Consider the following 11,248-nt stretch of genomic DNA (forward strand, 5'->3'; position numbering starts at 1 on the left):
TACCTGAGCTTCATTTTCTTGCAGGCATTTACAGGAAAATAAATAAATACTACAGAATCGATGAAAAGCAATACATAACAAAGACTAATAAACAACCAATTTGCAAAAGAAGATAAATCATGCAAAAATAAGTAAATAAATAATACTGAGAACATGAGTTGCAGAGTCCATGAAAATGAATCTGTAGGTTGTGCAATCAGTTCAGTGTTGAGGTGAGTGAAGTTATCCACGTCAGTTTAGGAGCCTGATGGTTGTAGGGTAATAACTGTTCCTGAGCCTTGTGGTGTGGGACCTAAGGCTCCTGTACCTCCTGCCCGACTGTAGTAGCAAGAAGAGAGCTTGGTCTGGATGGTGTGGACCCTTGATTATGGATGTTGCTATGTTGCGGCAGTGCCTGTGATGACTGGGCTATATCCACCACTTTCCAGAGGCCCTTCTGTTCCTGTACATTGGTGTTTCTATCCAATTCGGTTGAAATAAGTATGTAACCAATGATAAAGCTGTGAAGATATTTTAAACACCTTTGGGACAGATACCTTAAATATTTTCTGCAGTTCTAGTTTCCTTCGAGTAAAAAAAAAACCTGAGAAGTTGCAGCTAACAAAAAGATTGAATGGCTTTTTTTTATCTTCACAAAAGCAGACTCTAAAACTACAAATGGATTGGGGCAAACTAGATGGGAAGAGATTAGCTGAAGTTTTCTGTGAAGAACCCAGTGTCTGGGTACAACAGGTAGCAATGATTCTCATACGGCAACTGATGCACATCAGCACATTTGAGGCTTGAGTTGTACCAGCCACCAATTTGCTATGTGCAGTACCAACATCTGCCAGTAGGATGCAGTGTTGGCGGACATGATATCAAACATACAATTCTGGAGTACAGGGTACTATTGTTGCCAATGGAGGTTCTACAGTCCGGTTTACAGTATCTTGTGCTTAACTTTGCACAATTCAGCATCTACAGGAATGGCACACCAACAAAATAATACTTACAAAATACCTGAGGTGAGATTGTTCACAAGGGTGTAATTGGGCAGTGCAGGCTTGTAGGCCAGAAGACTATTATTGTGCTGTATCTCAAAATAAGTTAAAGAGGTTTAAAGTGAGAGGGGAAAAGTTTCAAGCATGTTTATGAATCAAGTATTTAGATTTTTATTTGATATACAGAGAACAGTGGGTGCCTTCACATAATGGAGAGATATACACCTTGTGCAGGCAGGTGGGATTAGTTTGAATTGGCATCATGCTCGGCCAAAGGGCTTCTTTACGTGCAGGACTACTCAGCATTATCGGGGTTCATAGCCACAGTGGCTCTGAAACCACTAGTCCTCCTGCTCTGGTGTTAACATCTTGCCTTCAGCAAGTAGTTTTTTCTCTAGGAACAGCTGGGCGGGGGCACATACCTTTAAAAGGACAGGCCAATAGGATGCCTTCCTTTATGCTGTGAGAAGACAGAATAAAAGATCATTTTATTGTAAATTATTTCTTTATTTTCCCGTGAATGCCTGGTAGAAAATGAATTTCAAGCTAGTATAAGTCTGGGGGCTTCTCGCTCTGCAGTGCTAAGGCTGTGAGACTGCCCCCAGTTGCTGTGCTTCGTGTCTACGGACTTTGTGGTGATTTGCCCTCCTAATATGACTAACTGAATACCGAACCTTTGGGCCTATTCCGGGGAATTGGATCTAAGGACTCCATTTGGTTTGGAATGCTATTGTTACTTGCTTCCATTGTTTATATAATTTATTTTGTGTTTTACTTTCTCTCTTTCTCTGTGGGCTCTGGGGATTTGGTCTTATTTAGTTCATTGGGTTCTTTCTGATCCCTCGCTTTATGACAGCCTGTAAGCAGACAAATCTCAAGGCTGTATAATTTATACATTCTTTGATAATAAATGCACTTTGAAACTTTGAATTTTGAAACATATACAGACCTTGATAATAAATTTACTTTTGAAGACCAGGGAGATTACACTAGAATTGCAAGAAGCATTGGTTCCTGAGTACTGGAACACAACCAGGGCTAAAGGGAAACTCTTACCATTAGTGGAATTTATATTGGCCATGAGGTCTGTAACCCCCATACCCAAAGGAAACTCCTAAGACCAGAAAAAGAACAGGCAAACTCCACACAGGCAGGACTAGAGGTCCAGAGTGAAGCCAGGTTGTTGGAGTTGTAAGGCAATGTGCTGTCCCTAAAAACAATGAAATAATTATTTGTTCAGCATGTAACCTCCTTGACCACTGAGGAATATTGGAATCATCTATAATCCTCGTTCTTCTTCCTCCCCCCCCCCCCCCACATCTTCATACCCTAACCTCTTTCTTTCCAGCCCTGATGAAGGGTCTCACCCAAAATGTCAACTGTTTCCATCATGGTGTGCTGAGATGCTTGGAAGTAGGTACAGGGGGGATGTTTTTCACACATTAGTGGGTGTGTAGTATGCACTGCCAACAACAGTGGTAGAGGTGCCACAACAGGGACTTTTAAGAGACGCTTAGATAGGGATATGGAGCTTAGAAAAATAGAGGGCGATGAGGTGGGGAAATTCTAGGCAGCTTCTAGAGTAGGTTATATGGTCAGCACGACATCATGGGCCGAAGGGCCTGTATTGTTCTGTAGATTTCTGTGTTCTATGTTCTTAAAATGATGCCTCAGAAAGGTAGTATCCATCATTAAGGACCCCCACCACCCAGGAAATGCCCTCTTCTCGCTATTACCTTTAGAGAGGAGGTACAGGATCCTGAAGACACACAATCAACATTTTAGGAACAGCTTCTTTCCCCTCAGCCATCAGATTTCCAAAAAATCCGTGAACAATGAACAATAACTCACTATACTTGGTCTCCTATTTGCACTACTTATGTATAAAATTGTAATTTGTAGTATTCTTATGTATTTCACTGTACTGTTGTCAGCACTGCATTACAGAAACAAATTTCACCACATACCGTTTTTCAGTGATTCAGGTTCAGATGTGAGGAAAACAGCGAATCCCAATTCATGTCTGCCAAATCCCATCAAAATTGGTCTCACTGTAGTTTAGAATCTCAAGGCCAGTCCCATTTCCCCCCATAACTACCTTGAAACTAACGGGAATGATTTTAAAGTTACCCTGTCTTTTGGCTGAGATCCCAGTCCCTTCTCTCTCATTTTAACTCCATCCTCTCTAATTTTTCCTATCTTCAACTGTTCCGCTGCCTCTATACCTTCCACCTCCTTTACGGCATTACAAATATGTTTATCAGGCTTTCTTCAGTTATGAAAATGTTTGAAGCATTGAGCTGGCATTGTTCCTCCACTGCAGTTCATTTGCAAACTTTGTGGCAGCGACAATGACATATATTGAGTTAACTCTGAGGACCAAAGAGTGAGATTCGTAATTTAGTTATTAACTCAGTTGTTCAGTGCGACTGTCTTGAAAGCCTTGTCTTCTCAAGCCCAAACTCCACCCGCACCATCATTTAAACTATTGATAAAATTATTGCGAATTTGCCACACTGCTCCACGTCCGGACTCCAGACCCCGGCCGCAGTTTCCAGACGGAACAGATTGATGGGGAAGACTCATTTCCGTTTCCGGTAAGCAGTAAAATGGCGCTGCTGGTCGGAGGAAGGCTGGTTACCGGGGTTGGAGCGGTGGCAATCAGAGGTACCTGTTGCGGCAAAAACGTCAGCGGTACCGGGAGCAGAGGAGAGACAGACACAGGCGGCCTGGGGTCATTGGTGTTGATAAAGAACCTAACCTTTGATTAAGGGTCCCCACTTACTCGGGAACTCAGTCCGCCCCTTTCACTGACTGATTTACCGGCTTCAGACAAACACCAGTAATCTGAGGTTCATGATTAAAGACGTCTAAATAGGGAACCACAAATAGCACATTTCCCAGCTTTGCTTTTGATCCCGACTTGTTATATTCATGAGTACTCCATCCCGCCGGCCCAACCCCATCCCAGTCCCTGGACTATCGTTGTCTGGAGCGTGCTGGGCCTGACATAACCTCAACCTCTCCTCACTCCACCAGCCTTCGCACGTCACCACCCTGGCACATATATACACTTGCCTCACCCCCTTCGCTCATGTACACATCAGCATTTGGTATTGGGAATACAATATTTTCGTGTGAAATTTTAAAAAATAGTGTTGTAATTCTCAGCAGGTCAGACAGCATCTGTGGACAGAGAAACAGTTCAAATTTCAGTTCATTGGCTCTGTTAGGACCTGTTTCTATTTCAGATTTCCAGCATCTGTAGTTTTCTTTTAGACATTATACCATCCTATGGCTACATGAAAACCTGAAACTGCCAGAAATGCTCAGCAGGTTGGGTATTGTCCTTGGTGCAAGAAACAACTTTTCCTCTACATTTATTCACCACGTTTTAATAAAGGCTTCTCCAGGCAGATCCGTTATGATTTACAACTCTTTACCATTTCAGAACTAACCGCATCACCACTTTTGTTGTTTCCAGTCTTTTAACTATCAGTGACCAGAGACTTCATGATCAGCATTATCCTCCGATAAGCACAAACACACATCTATGTATTATCTATCAGGCCAGCTTAGTACAGTCACCATCCTTTCCCATTCAGAAAGGGATGGGAAATGGAAATTTGAATCATTGTTTCAAGACTGGTCATTAAAGGGAAGCAATGGTTTGGCAAGTAATAATTGTACATTGCAATAAAGAGATGTATTGCCATCTCGGAAGCCCTTTATAGATTGAGGTGATACAGTTTTGGGGAAGTTTTGAAATCTAGAGTCTGAGGATTTCTGTCCAGACAGATGTTAGGTGATCAAGCCTCCACCTGTGCTACAGATAGATAATGATCACTGATGAAAGCTGTCGTCATTTCCCGCTTTACTCCCTGAAACTGCAAAGATTTGTCTGAAAGGTCATTGGTCTGTTTTCCTGTAAAGGAAAGAGGGAGTCCAGTCTCAGATTCTTAGCAGTCAAGTGGTTGGTCATCTCAGCATTGAGGGAAGTGTATCATAAGAACAGCACTGGAGAGGGATAGGAACAGGCAAGTTAGAGAAATGTTTAATTGGAGTAAGGGGAAATAGGCTATCAGGCAGGAACTTGAAAGCATAAATCGGAAACAGATGTTCTCAGGGAAACATACTGAAGAAATGTGGCAAACGCTCGGGATATTTGCGTGGGGTTCTGTGTGGATACATTCCAACGAGACAGTGAAAGGAAGTAGGTACTGATGAGATGTCGGGTAAGATTTTTATGCAGAGAGTATTGAGTGCGTGGAATGGGCTGGCAGTGAAGGTGGAAACAATAGGGTCTTTTAAGACTCCTGGATGAATATATGGAGCTTAGAAAAGGTGAGGGCTATGGGTAACCCTCTAAGGTAAGAACATGTTCAGCACAGCTTTGTGGGCCAAAGGGCCTGTATTGTGCTGTAGGTTTTCTATGTTTCTATAAGTGCTGAATGCACATTAATGTGATTGGGAAAAGTACGTGAGTGCTAAATGGGAGTGTATGAGGCAAATCTGCAGGAGTTGTGATTCTACGAGTTGTGTAGCCTTTCATGTGAATGTAAGCTGATCCTCAAGCACACATTGTATGCACTAATGCTATTTATTCTCCGTACATTCCCATCAATATCCTGCCACCACTGTACTCACCTGTCCAGGGGCCAACTTACTGTGGTGAATTAATCTACCAATCTGCATGTCTTTATGGTTCAGATGGAGACTAATTTCTGGTCTCATAGTGAGAGAGTGAAAACTTCACACCAACAAAACAAGTTTTGTTCTTCCCTCCCACCCACACACATGCACAGTCCAACACAGGGATTCACAGACAATGGGCATTGACTTCCTCTGTGGACTCGAAAACCCAGGGCTTTCAGATTACCAATCAACCTTCGGGCTTCAAATTATCAAAGCGTTGATATTACAGTTAACTGAGGGCCATGACTACCAACCGAGCAACCCTGAAGTTGTTTATAACAAAAACAATGGTTGTTTTGAAAGTTTATGGTACAGAAACAGGTTCTCATTGCAACACCTTCACTCCTGCTGACTGAACTCTCAGGATGTGACGTAGAAATTCATTGCACAGTTTTCAAACTTCTTTATTGTTGAATTTCCCAGACATTGTTTAGAATGTGATTTGACTCTGAAGGCTTGAATATCAAGTTTATACTTTGTGAGAATGACACTGATGTCTATCAGCTGCACCCCTGTACTGTCCGACAGTGTGTTAGGTATAAGGGAGTACGTTCAATGGAAACAAGAATGGCCATTTGTGTTGGGATTGAGCGTTTTGGGAATAAATCTCTGGTGGGCCACATCGATTTGTGGGGCACGAAAGGTGATCAGGAAAGAAGAAAGTTGAGGACACAACCCGATTGTACAGAGCTGGTGGGTAAAATACTGAAATTGGATGGGAAACGGCTGGTTTGTTTCTCTGGGGATCATGCAACTTATTGTAGGATTTTAATGGCCTCCGGGATACACCATTATTCATGTAGTGTAGGATGTTTTCATTATATTCTGATCTGTTGTACAATATGGATGCAATTTAGTTCGAATTTTAAATTTGCAAGTGTATGAAAATTCAAGTCTGGTGGACTTGAATTCATCAAGTTCAGGAATAGTTATTACCCTTCAAACATCAGGCTGTTGAACCAGAGGAGATAACTTCACTCACCCCAACACTGAATTGTCCCCACAGCCTATAGACTCACTTTCAAGGACTCTTCATCTTATGCAACACATACAAATGCTGGAGGGACTCAGCAGATCAGACAGCATCCATGGAAATATAAATCGACCTTCCTTCGGGACTGGAAAGGAAATGTGAAGACGCTAGAATAACAAAGTGGGGGGAGGGGAAGAGGATAGTTAGAAGGCGATACCTGAAACCAGGTGGGTAGGAAAGGTAAAGGGCTCGAAAGGAAGGAATCTGACAGGAGAGGAGAATGGACCATAGGATACCAGAGGAAGGTGATAGGTGAAAAGAGGTTTCACCTCGGAGTGGAGAATAGAAGAAGAGGGGAGCAAATTTTTTTTTTAACCAGAAGGAGAAATCAATATTTGTGTCACCATTTTGGAGGCTACCCAGACAGAATATAAGATGTTGCTCCTCCACCCTGAGAGTGGCTTCGGTTCGGCATGCCACAAGAGGAAACCATGAACCGACACATCAGAATTAAAATGTTTAGTCACTGGGAAGCTCTGCTTGTGTTCTCAATATTTATTGCCTATTTATTGTTATATATTCGATATTCTTTGTATTTACTGTGAATGCCTGCAAGAAAATGAACTCAGTATTATATATGGTGATATATATTAACCTTGATAATTTCGTAGAATTTTAAACTTCAAAATACATTAACAGAGAAATTAACATTTATTGCCCAGCTGTTTTGTGTCACATCTAAAGACAAGAAAGTCTGTACATAATGTTTTAATTTAATTTGTTCCATAAAGATTTTTGAAATACACTGATAGTGAGTTGATTACATTTAAAGCAGTGGTGTAAGTGAATAATACTTGAGCCACATTCTGTTATTTAGGTGGAGGCTGGAATTGTGTTTGCCAGAAATCTACGTATACTGCTCTTCCCAATGACTATAACTGGTGAGTAATTACATTTCTGATTCTTTTACTGAAAGCTAGACTTTCCTGCAGTAAATATAAGTTACAAAGTCACACCATGACTAAAGAATATGTGAGAGAGATCACATACTGAATGCAGTTTTAGTCTCCTTATTTAAGGGGAAATCTGTTAATATTGATCATACCTCAGAGAGGATTCACCAGGCTGTTTTCTTGAATGAGGGGTTGATTAACAATGAAAGATTTGACTATATTTGAAGACTGCCAGTAAGCCAACTTTTAACCCTCAGTTCAGAAGAAAAGGGTGATTTTATTAGAACCATAGAACGTTACAGCACAGAATCAGGCCTTTTTTGCCCTATTGAACCATGAGATTCTGAGAAGTCTAATGGGTTGAGAGGATGTTTCCCGCAAGGAAGACTCTAGAACTGAAGGCAGAATTTAAGACGATAGTGAAGAGGGGATTTCTTCGCTGATGGTCTTGTACCCAAGGGAGCTGTGGAGGTTGTATCATAACTTGTCAGGGCCATGATGCCCAGTTATTGAACTAGACAATAACTGGGCAGTGAAGTCGAGGCATCATTAAATGGTGGAAGAAGCAGGAGGGGTGGGATTCTTAACTGTCCTGGTCTTATGTTTTTACCTTCATTTCTTGACAGTAAAGTTGAACTTGCATTGACGTCAGATGGACGGACAATTGTTTGTTATCATCCATCGGTGGACATCCCATACGAACACACCAAGGTGGGTTGAATATTTACACATGTTTATGCTGGAGTTTTTTTTAAACTTTGTGTATACTTTGTTGTAGACATAGTGTTACTCAATACAATTTCAACATTGACAACATAACTTAGAATCATTTTATACAGTTCATAGCTAGAACAATTTAATAAACCATAGCAGTCCCATTTTGCAGCCTTGAGTCTCTAATCTTGCACTTATTTAGTGCTCCTTTACGTGCTGGTGAAGATTTCTGCCTTCATCGACATTGCAGATTAAGAGTTCCACACTCCCGCTACCTGTTCAATCTTGTATCAACTTTCATCTAATATTTCTACCAATGAACTTGAAGTTACATCTATTTAATGACTTCTTTGCTGAAAGAAATATGCCCTTCCTGTTTACTCCATGTAGGTCTTGTAATAATTTTATGGATTTCATTCAAATCTCCACATCGGTTCCTTTATTCCAAAGAATGCAACCCCAGCACAGACAATCACTCTTTCAAACCACATTTCTCCAGTCTTGCAAGAATTCTTGTAAATCTTCCCTTATTCTCTTTGGTGCTTTCTCATTCCTTCCCATAGTGTAGTGACTGACACTGTACAGAGAGCTCTGCTATTGACTGATTACAGTTTTACACAGTTCTGGCACAATCAACATCTATATATCTTAATTAATCTGTGCTTCTCTGAATATTGATTTATTTTTATTATTTTCTGTTGCTACTTTCAATAATGAGTGTATACGTGTCTCAAAGCCCTCTGTTCCACCACAATTAGTACATTCACTTGCTTTGTTTGCCTGCTCCAAGTACCATAAGCTGTAAGAGTACATTTAGGCCATTTGGCCCATTGAGTCTACTCTGGCATTCAGTCTTGGCTGATTTAATTTCCCTTGCAACCCCATTCTCCTGCTTTCTCCCCATAAGCTTTGATGCTGTTGCTAATCAAGAACCTATCATCATCTACTTTAAGTGTACTCAGTGACTTGGCCTCACAGCCGTCTGTGACAATGGATTCCACCAATTCACCGCCTTCTGGCTCATCTCTGTTCTAAAGGGTGGTCCTTCTATTCTGAGGCTGTGCCCTCTGGTTCTAGATTCCACTACAGGAAACAACTACATGTCAGCAGCCTTCCACTCTTTTCGGTTCACATCCTTAGCCAAAGGCTAATGGAAACTTATAATCAAATGTGCACTTTTTCCTCCCTTACTTTTTAAAAGCCTGGGAAATGGCATCCATATTTTAAAGTTGTTGAGCCTCCTTGTATGTTGTTTCTCATTATTTATTCCCATTTATGGTATTTCATATTTTTCTCCTCACTGCCAATACATCACCTTCTTCATGAGGACAGATGTCTTCCACCTACAAATTAAAGCTACAGTTTTGACCTTTAATAAAGCTCACTTTCCTTTTCTTTCTGATTCTCTTTCCCTTGCTTCATTCATACACTACTTAAGGATCTTCCTTTATTACAGCTGTAAAAATTATTTTGCTTGCCTAATTTCATTTTTTAATGTAATCATTTTTTATAATTCTGTCATAGCTAGATTCAAGCTTGGCCATGAAAGGGAGAGGATTGGCCAAGCAGCTAGCAACCACATCCCATAAAATCCCAGAGCTTCAGAAACATCAAAAGAAGCCCAAAGACCTCATTCCTGGGAAAGGAAGCATCTTCAAAGATGGGCCACACCTGGGTAAAAACTTAAAAGACTGGCCCAGGACAGGGGACTCTGGCAAGATGCTTTCAGCAGCATATGCCCCAGCATGGGTGATGGGCTAAGCAACAAGCATGAGTTTTTATACTCCAGACTTTTTAGTTTTTGAGCTCTTGATATCTTGATATTTCTCATAAGCTGACTTGTCCATCTTTGGCTCCTGACCTCTGCTATAGGCACTTGAGGGTGAAGCTGGTTTACTGTGACATTGATAATGCACCCCAGTGTTTTTTCTAGAGGATCAACTAAACAGGTGGATATCATAATACAGATAGTCTGCCAGATTTGTTATTATTAATGGAACAAATATGGGATACAAATAATAATGGTGAAATTTAAGTATTATTGTTGAAGAAGGTGTTTTGATTTTTTAACTAGAGTGATATTTTTGGATTTATTTGTCTAAGGAATTTCTGCTGAATAAGATCTGATGAAGGGTCTCAACCCAAAATGTTGACTATTCATTCCCCATCATAGATGCAGCCTGACCTGAGTTCCTCTAACATTTTGTGTCTGTTCCTCTGAATTTCCAAAATCTGTAGAATCTCTTGTGCTTATAATAGTTCCTGGGTCTTAGTGTTTGTTCTTGTTAGTGTTTAAATTTTGAATTAACACAGCATTAGACTTAAGAGGTGTACAATCCTGATACCATGCTCTACGTTTGTTGACAACCTTCCCACTGGAAAAATACTGAAAAATTGGTATTTGTACTATCACTTGGGGAATTCAGTGAGGTTGTTGGATTAATATAAAGCCGTTGTTTTATAATAACGGAACATGAAGTCATGTTCGGCTCTATTACTTCTTGACAATTAAAGTGTGGAGCGAGATTTAAATTGACAAGGACGAGAGCAGAAGGCAAACGGATGTTCAATGCCATCTGCCTGTGTTCGACCAGTCTCCCTGTCACTGCTGCTGGAGAAAAGTGCTGGAGTCTTGGGTTTGATCTCCTTGGTGGCGTGACTCATGGCTATGGGACTTTATCTCAGGGGAATCTGCGGTTTAATTTTTAATGCCCTCAGCACTGAACGTGCTTCGATGATTTGCTTTCAGAGGGTTCTTTGGTTCATGTTCCATGTGCTTCTGGTTTGTCTTTTTTGCTATTTAATGGGTTCCATGGTGCTTTTTGTTTCATGGCTGCTTATAGGAGGAAAATCTCAAGGTTGTATACTGTGTACATACTTTGATAAATGTACTTGAAGTATCCTCTTCTAGGGTAAGGGGGAAAAGACAA

The 11,248-nt window shown here is 40.9% G+C and overlaps 1 long non-coding RNA gene across 1 annotated transcript; it reads left to right on the forward strand.

The window, feature by feature from the left end:
* The first annotated feature begins 3,573 nt into the window (after positions 1–3,573).
* LOC132388271 (uncharacterized) lies at positions 3,574–8,360 on the forward strand. Its single transcript, XR_009510199.1, has 3 exons — positions 3,574–3,650; positions 7,529–7,592; positions 8,231–8,360. It is a non-coding gene; the product is annotated as an uncharacterized LOC132388271 (long non-coding RNA).
* Positions 8,361–11,248: the final 2,888 nt, after the last annotated feature.

The sequence above is a fragment of the Hypanus sabinus genome, unplaced genomic scaffold (genome assembly GCF_030144855.1).
Source record: "Hypanus sabinus isolate sHypSab1 unplaced genomic scaffold, sHypSab1.hap1 scaffold_2890, whole genome shotgun sequence".
NCBI classification, from domain to species: Eukaryota; Metazoa; Chordata; class Chondrichthyes; order Myliobatiformes; family Dasyatidae; genus Hypanus; species Hypanus sabinus.